This window comes from Rhynchophorus ferrugineus, unplaced genomic scaffold (assembly GCF_030347505.1).
Source record: "Rhynchophorus ferrugineus isolate W39M unplaced genomic scaffold, kcgeb_rfMv2 rfM7, whole genome shotgun sequence".
Taxonomy (NCBI): Eukaryota; Metazoa; Arthropoda; class Insecta; order Coleoptera; family Curculionidae; genus Rhynchophorus; species Rhynchophorus ferrugineus.
The window spans coordinates 31178155-31191960 of record NW_027472586.1 but is presented as its reverse complement, the minus strand read 5'-3'; the positions used below and the strand labels follow the sequence as shown (position 1 = coordinate 31191960).

Genomic DNA, 13806 nt, shown 5'->3' with positions numbered 1-13806 from the left:
AAGCTATAACAGATTTAGATATATATATATATATATATTTATATATGTTGAATAAACGTGCATTGTGTTTGAGTTAATTTTTATAAAACAATGATTTTAAAGGTTTATTTAATATAATATTAATATATCTAATATATAATATGATTAATATCTTCCTAATACATGAAGTATTATTCTACAACATAACAGTTGCAATGGAAAAATAATGAATGAAAATCAGTAACAATTAAACACTATAACAGATTTATTATTATTTTTAAGACTTTTAAAGGACTATTTGTTCTATAGGCTTGTTTTGTGCTCATAGAAGATTGAGTGAAAATAAATTACTTTTTTTCTTTCTCTTTTCTGCGCTCTGACAATCTGTCTCAAAATAATGAGCCATTGTGTTGTTCATCTTCTAAACTACTTGTTGAGTTATTCTGTAATAATTAAATTGTCTGGAAATTTGAAAAAATTAGAAAAGCTATAACAGATTTATTATTATTTTTAAAATTTTTAAAGGACATTTATTATTTTTAAAAAATCTCAAAATATATATATTTATATGTTGAATAAACGTGCATTGTGTTTGAGTTAATTTTCATAAAACAATGATTTTAAAGGTTTAATTAATATAACATTAACATATCTAATATATAATATGATTAATATATTCCTAATGCATGAAGTATTATTTTACAACATAACAGTTGCAATGGAAAAATAATAAATGAAAATCAGTAATAATTAAACACTATAACAGATTTATTATTATTTTTAATGCTTTTAAAGGACTATTTGTTCTATAGGTTTGTTTTGTCCTCATAGAAGATTGAGTGAAAATAAATTACTTTTTTTCTTTCTCTTTTCTGCGTTGTGATAATCTGTCTCAAAATAATGAGCCATTGTGTTGTTCATCTTCTAAACTACTTGTGGAGTTCTTCAGCCTTGCGTGCTGCTTTCCTTCTACTTTATTCAGAGCCAATGCCAGCTCCTTTGCATGTTTGTCTCCACTTATGTTATTCTGACCTGTTTGATGCTTCACTGTTCTCATATTAATGTCTACATATGGTATCATGCTCATGCGTGGACGAATATTTTGGAATATATCTATTATTTTAAAATTGTTGTTGATTGCTGTGCCTCATAGTTGAATGCCATATGTCCGGATTGGCTTGATGACGGTTTTGTGGGCCATAATTTTACCCTTATTATTAACCTTTTATTTAATTGTCAAAGAAATACTGGTAATATTTTAAAGATGGATACATTTTATTTACTTATGCCATAAAAGTTACTTATATGATATTACTTTATGCATTGCTTTCAATCTGTGGCGGATATGTTATGTTTTGTCGGCGTCTCTTTTACTTTATTTATCATTCATAAGCACATAAATTTCACCAAGGTATATTGCGTCCACAAAAAGTTACTGTTGATGCGAATCTTGGTTTGGTGGTGTCATTTGTTCGAACTTTTTTCTGTGAAAAGATTTCTTTTAGTACAAATGGGCTTACACCTCATATAGTGGACTTCATGATGTACATTGTGCAGTAATGATTTGGAAGTATGGCTCAGAAAGTGACGTTAAAGCGGTTGGCTGCCAACACAGTGCGATTTTATTTCGCTACACTTTTCCTTCTAGGGATTTTTGCAGGAAATCGCAGGTCTATGCTAATAGCTGCAAAGAGTTAATACCTTTAATGTCTTTAAAATAGACTATCGCTCAAATTTAGTCGAACTTCTGCGGTATTTCTCGCTGCATTTAACAGATAAATGTTTGTAAACAATACACTACATGCTAACATAATACAGTACGGTATAGAGCAGAGAGAAATAATAGATTTTTTAATAAATACCGAGATATCGTTGCAAAAAGATTTTATAGTTAAAAAAATGATTTTTATATGTAATCTAATAATAGTTTTCCATTGAGAATTATTGACTTATTTAGCGTATACAGATGTTAATCACGGAACACTCATTATTTGATTTAAAGTCATCTGTTGCCCAACGAAGACTTTTGAAATTTATGGTTATACTTTTCTATCATAGCCCAATTGTCGATTTTGGTTTAAACGATTTGAAAGTGGTAGTTTTGATAATCAGTAAAGGTCGAAGACAATAAATTGCGAATATTGGGCAAAAATCTAGCTACAGCCTTCGAACAATTTTGCAGTTGATACGTAAATTGTTTCCAGACATTTTCATGCGATTGAAAAGGTTCACTTGAAGAATAAAAATGACTACCAGACAAATTGACTGAAATTCTATTTCGAACCATCTGAATGTTACGGTTTCATATTTTTTCGGGCGGCATAACAGGTCAATTTAAAAGTCCCCGGCCTATCATAGTAAAACAGATTTTTTTGGCGAATTAGTTTTTTTTTTGTTCAACTTAATTCCCTTCAAGTGTGATACACTGATTATAGCGACCCTCCAACTTTTCGATTCCATTTTTGTAGTACGATTTGTCCTTTGCTTCAAAATAGGCCTCAGTTTCGGCGATTCGACGAAAATTTCTTCCCAGCGAGCATTCTTTTGAGATCTGGAGAACACGGTGGATGACGGAGCAATTCGAAGCCCAATTCATGGATTTTTGCCATCGTTTTTAATGACTTGTGACACGGTGCATTGTGTTGGTGACGCAACACTTTCTTTTTCTTCAAATGCGGCTGTTTTCGGCGATTTCGTCCTTCAAACAGTCCAATAACGCTATGTAATAGTCGCTGTTGGTAGTCCTTCCTTTTTCAAGGTAGTCAATGAAAATTAGTTCGTGCGCATCCCAAAATACAAACACCGTAACCTTGCCAGCCGACTGTTGCGTTTTCCCACACTTTGGAGGGGGTTTATCGTGTGCAGTCCACTCGGATGACTGTCGATTGGACTTCGGAGCGAAATGATGGAGCCATGTTTCATCTATTGTTACATATCGATGCAAAAACTCCGAATCATCAACTCATCGTTGTTTTTGGCCAAAAGTGAGCTCGCGCGGTACCCACTTTGCACAGAGCTTTCTGATAGCCAAATATTCGTGAATGATATGATGTACACGTTCAGTAGGTATCTTTAAAGTGTTTGATATTACATTCAATTTCAATTGACGATCATTCAAAATCATTTTATGGAATTTTAAAATGTTTTCGTCGGTAACAACCTCTTTTGGGCGTCCACTGCGTTCACCGTCTTCGGTGCTCATTTCACCACGTCTAAACCTAGCATACCAAACCTTGATGGTTGATTTTCCTGGGGCAATGTCCGGAAACTGGGTATCAAGCCATATTTTTGCTTCAACTGTATTTTTTCCTTTCAAAAAGCAATATTTTATCAACACGCGAAATTCCTTTTTAACCATTTTTTTCACTATAACAAAAGTTGCTTCACTCAAAATGCTATAATTCATAAACTATTGATCCGACAGCTGTCAAATGTATACACGCATCTTTAGAGGGTTAATGCTTACTAAAAAACGTATGAATTTAATTCTAGTAGCGCCATCTATGTGTTAGGCCGGGGACTTTTAAATTAACCTGTTAAAAGGATTTTCTGTGACGTACTGTGATAATAAGTTTATTTACTATGACAATAGTAAAGTGAAAATAATGATGCAAACATGATAAAATGATGATGGTATATGAAGGAAGAACATCACCGACGAGTATACATCATCCAATCATTAAAAAGTCTTTCGCAGGTGTTCGTAAATTCGAGTCAGCATTGCCATTGTTCGCATTTTTCGGGCGATTCACGTTCCACTCATTTAAGATGCCGAATATAAACAAACCGGCCGAAAATTCTGGCTTTTTACCTCTAACGCCAATTGAAATGGGCAACGAAGCAAGACGTTTCCGTAATGTTTTCTCGTTTCGTTTCAGATTCGACCGATCGTTAGTACCGCGTCGATCCGGCAACACCGCCCGGCGTCTTTGACTGGGATCGTGACACTCCGAATTTCTCCGCGTACCGACACCGAAGCCGAAGGATACGGATTACGGAACAGCGGCCACCTGGAGGAAGTACTCCCGATTATCCAGTCCATGACTGCGTGTTCGATGTTATTAGGTAAGTGGAAAAATATGTACGGGATGAGAAGTTTTACCGTAGAATAGGGATTATTTCATTAAATTCTCGTACGTGGTGAGACGAGAATGTCAGCGATATGGATATTACAGGCATTAATATATTTTTATTAATAACATCTTACAAGAGATATGTTTAGTGTAATTTTAATTTGCAAATTAATTTATTACTACTGTGCTGCTGTACTTGCATCTAGGGATGCCAAAAAATATAGATATCTTTGGCCGATATTCTTTTGTACCATATATCCATATATTAATATTTTTTCAATCGATATTTTTTGATATTTTTTAAAAAATATAATATAAATAATAAAATTTATAAAAATATAGCATATAATAAGCTTTAAAAATATTTTTTTTGGCATTTGTTTGTAAAGGCTCATTTAAGGGCTGTTTTAGTACTAAACTTCAAAGGTTTGACCGTTCAGATTTGGAGCTATTATGTTAAGTTTGTTGACTGTCGCTTGTACCTTTTCTACAGCTCTGAGCAGATATAAATCCTTTGCCATGGTAACTGTGTCGTCGATATATATCCCAAATACTGTTACTTTTATTGCTGGAATATTAGCAATGTAAAACAGATACCCTGGAGAATTTCAGCCGATATATGTTTGTGGTGATAATGCCCATTCAGGTGAGACTCTAAATTTTCTTTCGGAAGGATATGACACCAGTTGTTGACAATATTTCCTTTTTGTCCTGAAATCATTTTTAAATAAGAGAAATATATTTTATTTTCATTTGCTGTATATAAATTATATAAAAATAACTTTTAAATAACCGGGGGTGCCTAGTTATTACGGAAAACTGATATCGTAACGGTTATTCATATTTCCATTTGCATTCATAAAATGTATGTATATGGCATTAATTGTGAATGGAAGCTGAAACTCATTAGAGGCTCTTTAATAAAATGAACTGTAGAAGTTGCAGGATCAGTATTTTTCTTATTTAATTAATTTTTTCGGCTTATTTACTCAAGTATCAGTTAAATGATAATATTTTCGAGAGAATTATTTAGAATTATCATTGGCTGTACCATTGGAAATATTTTCATTAAAAACACAGCTATATTTTTCTCGATGGTTTTATTGGTTCATTTGTCAAGATATTCCATAAGTATTTTATTATTTGTGTAATACATAATGGGATATTCATAAATTTGCAATTTAGAAATAATATATGTTGCCATACTATTTCACTAACATACTTTATAAGAATATAACGAAAATTTAACTTTTCAATTCGTTTTTTGTTCATAAAACTGTAAAAACTGTGCAAAAATAATGTGGATTAAATTCTTTATTAAACCAAAATATTTAAAGGTTATGGAAATTTATTTCGAAATTGAAATGTTTCATGGGAATTTACACCTTCAAAAACAACCGATCTTAAGTAAGCTCGTTCGTTTGAAAGTGATCATACATGAAAACGACAAGCTGAAGGGCAAGTGCAGGGCTCGTTCCAAGTCAAGGGCATCAAAAACTCACATCATCAATACCACAAATTGTCTACAAATATAGATTGAGTAAAATGGAGATTGGGGCGAAGTGTATATATTTATAAAACATTTAAAACTTAACAGGTTAATTGAAAAATCCCCGGCCTACTATAGTAAAACACATTTTTTTGGAAAAATTATTTTTTTTATTCAACATAATTCCCTTCAAGGGTGATACACTGATTATAACGACCATCCAACTTTTCGATACCATTTTTGTAGTACGATTTGTCCTTTGCTTCAAAATAAGCCTTAGTTTCGACGATCATACGACGAAAATTTCTTCCCAGCAAGAATTCTTTTGAGATCTGATAACGGGGAATAATCGCTGGGGGCCAGATCTGGAGGATACGGTGGATAGATGGATTTTTGCCATCGTTTTCACTGATTCGTGACACGGTGCATTGTCTTGGTGAAGCAGCACTTTGTTTTCCTTCAAATGCGGCCGTTTTTCGGCAATTTCCTCCCTCAAAGGGTCCAATAATGCTATGTAATAGTCGCTGCTGATGGTTCTTCCTTTTTTAAAATAGTCAATGAATTATTCCATGCGCATTCCAAAATAGAGGTGCCATAATCTTGCCAGCCGTCTGTTGCGTTTCCCCACGTTTTGGAGCGGGTTCTTCGTGTGCAGTCCACTCGGATGAGTGTCGATTGGACTTCGGAGTGAAATATTGGAGCCATGTTTCATTCATTGTCACATATTGACGCAAAAGCTCTGGTTTATTACACTTGATCATCTTCAAACACTGCTCTGAATCATCAACTCGTCATTGTTTTTGGTCAAAGGTGAGCTCGCGGGATACCCACTTTGCATAGAGCTTTCTCATGCCCAAATATTCTTGAATTATATGATGTAGACGTTTAGTTAATATCTTAGAGCGTCTGCTATTTCAATTTAATTTCAATTTACGGCCATTCAAAATTATTTTGTGTATTTTTTAAATGTTTTCGTCGGTAACAACCTCTTTTAAGCGCCCACTGCGTTCAGCGTCTTCGGTGCTCATTTCACCACGTCTAAACTCAGCATACCAATTATTGATGTTTGATTTTCCTGGGGCTTTTTCCCTTCAAAAAGCAATATTTTATCAACACATGAAATTCCTTTTTATTAATTTTTTTCACAATAACAAATATTGCTTCACTCAAAATGCTATAATTTACAAACTAATGATCTGACAGCAGTCAAATTTATACACTCATCTTTGAGGGTTGGAGCTAACTAAAAATTGTATGGATTTAATTCTAGTAGCGCCTTCTATGTGTCGGGCCGGGGAATTTTCAGTTAACTTGTTATGTGTCATTACATTGTTGAAATTTAAAAAAGTACTGTGCAGCTATTAATTTATTTATTATAAACAAATAGATTTAATTAACTCCTTAAAAAACCACACATGGATGGAACTTCAAATGAATTTGTTCGTTTGAAAGTGACCGCACTTGTCTTAAAAACATTCCAAATGAATTGCATCGTTATCAACACCATAAAATTGTCTAAAAGTGTAGAATATGGCTTGTACTGGGTATTGTTTAACAGTCTTAGGTATTTTGCTAGGCCCAATACGCAATATTTAAATGAAATTTTGTATTATAAAAGGGTGCATAGATATGGAGGCACAATGATGCATTTGCATCATTTGCAGATGTTTTAGAAAGATTGGCAGAGGTTCAGCTAGTATAGAAAATACAGCGATTATATATTAAATGACCGATCCAGATCTTCAAATGCTTAATCCTAAATAAATTAAGCCAAATGGAGGTAACACTGTAATTTGGCGGAGATTCTCTGAACATAGAGCATAGTTAGGATACATTAAAAATCATCGTGGTCATATATATATATATATATATATATATATATATATATATATATATATATATATATATATATATATATATATATATATATATATATATATATATATATATATATATATTTCAAGTATTTTTTATTAGATCTGCTTTTCTCTTCTTTGATATTTTTGCAGATTGACTTTTAATGTACAATAATAACTTAATCTATTGCAAATATTGAAATTTTTATGAATTCAGGTACCTAGATATAACAAGATACACAATAAATCACTTAAACCGAGACACTTTCTCTTGAATATAATTGTAAGCAAGACGAATTCTATAAATAAACATAACTAAATATTATTTAATGTACAGTTACGGATCGAGATCGAGTGCACTGGCTGAGGTAACACTGTTTGATCGATTTTGTAATATTAAAATTATGACGTCATAGAACCGATAGCGGCCACCGAAACTTGAGTGAGATTTCACCGATTCGGATCGAAAGTTCGGTATCTTGAAAAAAAAAGCTATATATTTAAAAAAAAGCATTAAGTAATATTTTTATCGTTTTTTTAAATTCATTGTAATGTTAAGTAATGGCAAACGGTTGGTGAACGGAGCGTCGGCTTCTTGATCACGTCTGATTTTTAAAATAAACGATTCCAAAAAAATATATGTGCCAGTTGCAATTTTCGATGAACGAGAATAGAACGGTTTGCTGGTCTCAGCAGTGAAAAGGCTAGGCTGCCGGTTGGTCTAAGGTTCCGGCCTTGAGGTGACTAAGAGTAAAAACGAACAAATCAACCCAGACTTCTTTGTCGTTTGTGCTCTTGTCAGATATGGGGTTCGATTGTAAAAAAGCATTCCTTTGTTTTTAGCTTCTTTGTTATTCCGATTATTTTATTGTAACATTGTTTTCTGGTATTCGGACGGGTCTCATCCTTGACTTTGATTGTTTTTCGTTGTTTGTTAAATATCAGACATATTCTATAAACAAAATGGTTTCTACGAGGGATAGGTACCATAGGGGGATAGATGCCGAAGTAATCATTCAGCGAATTGTACGGAAACGAAGTTTGCAGTGTTTTGTCTTCTGTAAGCTTACCTCGCCCCTCCCATCAGTCAACGTAGTGCATCAACGTGTTACGAGTTGTTGCGAAAAAACCATTGAAATCATATCTTTAAGCACCTGGAAGTTTTAATATTATATAGCACTAGCGACCCGCCCCGGCTTCGCACGGGTGCAATGCTGATACTAAATTAAATACACTACAGAAAAAATATGAACGTTGTATATAAAAACATAGCGGCCCGCTCCGACTTTGCACGGGCATAAAATATATATGCCTATGTCACTCAATGAAAACATGATTAAAATCGATCCAGTATTTTTGGTTCATTCATTACTGCCCTTGGCCTGCACGCATTAAATTTGGAGTAAAACAATTCCTCTTCCCCTATACTTACTATGAAGATTTCTTGCTATCTTTGGAATATCTAAATTCATACAATTTTTATTACATTACACATTTTTAAACGCAAATTTTAAATTTGTAATATCTCCGAAAACATTTGTTTAATTTACATGCTGTAAGGAACCATATTGATCTATATTAATTGCACACTGTATTTAAGGTACTTAATTCGATAAGGATTAATGCCGTATTGCTTAAAATAGCTTCGTAAATAAGCCATTTTCTCACGTAAAAAGTAAACAATAAAAATGGTTAATGTGGGTTATCCCTAAAAGATAAACATATACCATCGCGGACTTTTTTGTAGACCTTTTTATGGTGTACAATACTGTAGTACATTAATTTGATCTAACTCGTAGGGTTAGGCAGCGTTTTTGCTAATTGCTAAATAAGCCTAAAAAAATAGGTTAATTTACGACATCACGTTAGAAACCTCTAAAATTAGCAATGTTGCCTTAGTATATTATGCATGTATTATACATATAAACCTTCCTCTTGAATCACTCTATCTATTGAAAAAAACCGCATCAAAATTCGTTGCGTAGTTTTAAAGATTTAAGCGCACATAGGGATATAGGGACAGAAAAGGCGACTTTGTTTTATACTATGTAGTGAAGTACTTGTATTTTTATATTCTTTAACTATATAAGTATTAAATAAAATCAACTAAATATTATTTATTGGTGGAAATTTGGTGCTCCAATTTTAGTGAGTATAACTATTGAGGTATAGCATAGTAACATATAACGTATAGTATACAGTAACACAGGAACCAAAAAAAATAGGTCAAGTTTTGAATCAAAGAGAGGAAACTCTTTCAGGAAACTTTTCTCAGGATTTTGTCTGAGTCTGAGATTTTGAGAAAACGAAATCTAAGGTAGATTGGATTCAATGGGTCATGTGTAAAAAATGACTGCACGAAACTTACACAACCTACGGTGATTAGTATAACCAACATCAACGTTTAAAATTGCGCACTGAAAAAAATATGTCTTAAATTTATATAGTCAGAAAACAAAAGAAAAAATCGGAAGAAATAAGAAAAAAGAGGCTGGAAAGGGATTGTGATTATTTTTAAGATAATAAGTATTTGATATTAGTACCAAAGACGATTGTGTCATTTCGTTGATGTTAATTAAAGTTAAGACATAAAGGACAATAAAAATAATACAAGGCGTAAAATAAATAATATCGAATAGGGAACTGATTAAGAATTTGTGATAATTTATGTTAATCGGGTATCTAAAGTAAGTACCAAATATAATTGTTACATCTGAAAAATCGCAATATTGTTTCGCCAAATACATGATTACAAAAATATAGGATTATTTTAATTCTTTTCTATATTTCCATTTAGTTAATATCGATTAAAATTAAAAAACTCAGAATATTCATTTTTTTCCTCAGAGCCATCACTATCTTACTTAACTATCTTAAGAGTCAAAACATCCTTGCGTCATCTAACTCACGTAGTAGGTATCAATACTCGTATATATGACCTTTTTATATTGTTTATAATTAAATAAACAAAACACATGATATTAAATTATGTTGATGATTTTCTTACTTAATAAAAATACAAACCAACACTAGATAGGATTATTAAATGTTTGTCTTCTGTACGTTAATCACTCATTCCAAAAAGGTTGACCACATTTACCTTATATAATATTTATTTATTTTTAAAGTGTTGATACATTCTTTGCTTTTACAACGCCTGCTATTCTTCACAGAATGGTTCATAAAGTACCTGAATAGTCTTCAATGGAATGTTTTTCCATTATTGTATCAAAACATCCTCCATTTTTTCAGTGATACTGGAAATGCACTTCACACTCTGGTCTGAATGGCCTCAGAATTGTTCAGTTCTGCCGAAGTCTGGCAATTATTCTGGCTAGAGAACATATTTGTTGATATTCTGATGGTTGTCAAAATTAAGACTGAACCTATTTGGCTGTGCCTATGGAGGCATTATCATCTTGGGATACGACAGTGTTTGGAAGCAATATTATCGTAGTAAGAAGTTGACCACTGAAGATGTCGAAATATTAATTCTCAGTAATCTGGCCAGTGACCAGTGTAAATGAGAGGTCCAATCCTCCATTATTGGACTTTTTTGGTTTATAATATATTATTTCAAAAGAATAAAATATATTCTAATTTAAACTGTAATGCAAGTTCTGAAGCAGATATCGGCTTTATGGTTTTCTTTAATTAAACCTCACTGTGGGTGTCGATTGTCTTTGCCTTCATCACCGTCTTTACCTTATCCAAATCTCGACGCTATAAATGTGATGCAGTGATTAAAATCTTAGTTTCGTTTTTATTCCCAAATTCCAATAGTTCATTGCGAAAGATGCTTTGAACAATTTTCATGTAACTTTGGTGGTATTACACTTTTTTCTGTGATGCGTCACTCACTTATGCCACGACTAAACGTGATTTTCGATATTTTAAAATTCTAATAGTTCACGACTAGTTCCTAAATTTGTAATATAGATTTTACATATTTTGTATGTAATATATATATATATATATATATATATATATATATATATATATATATATATATATATATATATATATATATATATATATATATATATTTCAAATAAATATAGCTAAAGTAGTAGAATATAACTCACGAAAAAAATAATTAGGTCTTCAAATGATTCAAAATAAGATTGCTTGAATTATTATGTTTAGAGAACCTGACAAACCGGCAGAGCAAGTTGGATCTATTTCACAGCTCTATTTCGCTGTTACCTGTAATTAAACCATTTATAGAAATACCAGATTTCCTATTTGGATTTCGGAATCACCATTTGACAATCGACCAAGTGCACAGAGTAACAACGGTTGTTAAAAGGTATTCGAAGAATGGACGTACTGCCCTGTAATATTTCTGGATGTCTCACAAGCTTTTGACCGGTTATTTTATTTGGGATTAATCTACAAAACGAGCAAATTGCTACCGCGGAATTACTGTCGACTGCTGGAATATATTTACGAAAGAAAATGTGGAGTCTCGCATGAAGGGGCATTCTCAACACTTAAACCAATTCGGCTGGAGTTCCACAAGGTAGTGTCTTGGGACCGTTTCTATACTTGCTCTATATTTCTGATATCCCAACAATAAATGAAACAGTACTTGGACCATTTACCGACGATACAGTCATAATGGCAAAATATGTATCTCTATCTAAGGCTATAAAACAAGTACAAGTAACGGTCAACAAGATCTACAAATAGACCACAGAATGGAAAATACAGCTTAATAGCTCCGAATTGACAATAAATTAATTATGTCACTTGACGGATGTCCAATTCCATAAGCAAAATCAGCTAAATTCTTCGGAATATATCTCGATGGTAAGTTAAACATCATGTAAGACATAAAGAAGAGCAAATTAAACTCAAAATCAAGCAACTGTACTGGTTAGTCAGAAAATACTCTCAACTTGATCTAAAATCAAATAAATTGGTTTATCAGTCAATCATAGAGCCTATTTTGACCTATAGGGTGCAAATATGGAATTGTACTAAAACGTCAAACCAACTAGTAATTCAACACACCGTAACCAACGAAAAGCTGCACCATGACCTCGGAATCAAATGGATACACGAAGTGATCCAATATTTCGCCCTGAAAACATGAAAGTAGATTGCTAAATCACAGCAATGTGGAAGCACTACCGGACAACACGCAAGAAATCAGAAGATTGATGCGAACCAAACCACACGAAGTAGTTTAGTGTATAAGTGTATCTTTAACATTAGCTTACGTGGATAGAACAGCAGCAAGTACAACAGAACAGTAGCTATAAACTAATTTGTAAGTTAAGATTATCCTAAGTATTTCGAATGTAAGATGTGATTAATATAAAAAAATGGTTCAAAACATCATGCGCATCCTGGCTTGACTTGAGTGAATGTCATGACATGACTTGGATATGAGTAATGCGAAATTATAAGTCATCAAGATCGTATAATTTGTCACCATTAATAATTTTTTTGTAAATATATTAAAATTAATTCGTATCGATTGCTGAAAATATTGTTAAAATGATATCTAATTTACTGATTAACACTTGACAAAAAGAATATGTTATTTCGAAATTGAGGAACATAATCGAAACATCACGTTGAAATGTAACAAAAGACAAATTCGTTCTTTTATTTTGATAGCTACCACCTGTAGACTGGATTAATTGGTGAGGCTGTACCTACTGACCCGCCAATAATTAGACGTTCAATGACCCATTGGTTTTTAGTTACTCCCTACAGACTCATAGACTTTATGGTTACTGTCTGATTATGAGTCTAATTATTTGTATTGTTGCTTGAACGTGTGCATAATTGTATCCATCTTCCAAGCAACTTAACTAAGTTGTTGAGTATTGTAATCACCTTTTAATTACTTTTTTTGATAATTTCAAAGCCCCAAATTATTCAAAGTTCAGTTTAGTAACCCCAGTTTACTCTTTGATATCTTGTCCATCAGTAAATATTCAGTAATCATTTCTATTTCAATATGAACAAATACCAATTCATTACAATACAAACATAGCATGTTAAACATCTAACATCCTCTGAATCTGGTTTTTCGTTACCGGAATATAAATTAATTTCTTCTTGGACTACTTTTTTCGACACGGTCGTCCGGCTATAAAGTTTTAATGAACCAAGAGGAAGCGGTAAAAAATAGGATATTCTACTCCATCGCCTTGAACGTACTTGCACCTGTCGCCTTTTTTGGCGCTAGCTCATTTAAGGCGCATGAGATATCTCTTCTCTCGGATTCTTCGACGGACGCAACAGATGACTAATTTTAGACATTTTCATTAGTATGAATTATTATTGTTATTAATATTAATTTGTGTATTATTTGATGCTAATTTTAAATATTTTATTATATATGTGTGTAATTTCATATAATGAATCATGGAACGAACAGAACGAGTTAATT

The 13806-nt window shown here is 32.5% G+C and overlaps 1 protein-coding gene across 4 annotated transcripts in view; it reads left to right on the top strand.

Annotated features, from left to right (window-relative positions):
- The first annotated feature begins 3906 nt into the window (after positions 1 to 3906).
- LOC143199566 (uncharacterized) overlaps positions 3907 to 13806 on the top strand; it is a 360802-nt gene continuing 350902 nt past the window's right edge. For all 4 annotated transcript variants that reach the window (XR_013006492.1, XR_013006488.1, XM_076409455.1 and 1 more), the window contains exon 1: positions 3907 to 4044. The gene's annotated coding sequence lies outside the window, so the exon portion shown is untranslated. The remainder of the gene's footprint in view (positions 4045 to 13806) is intronic.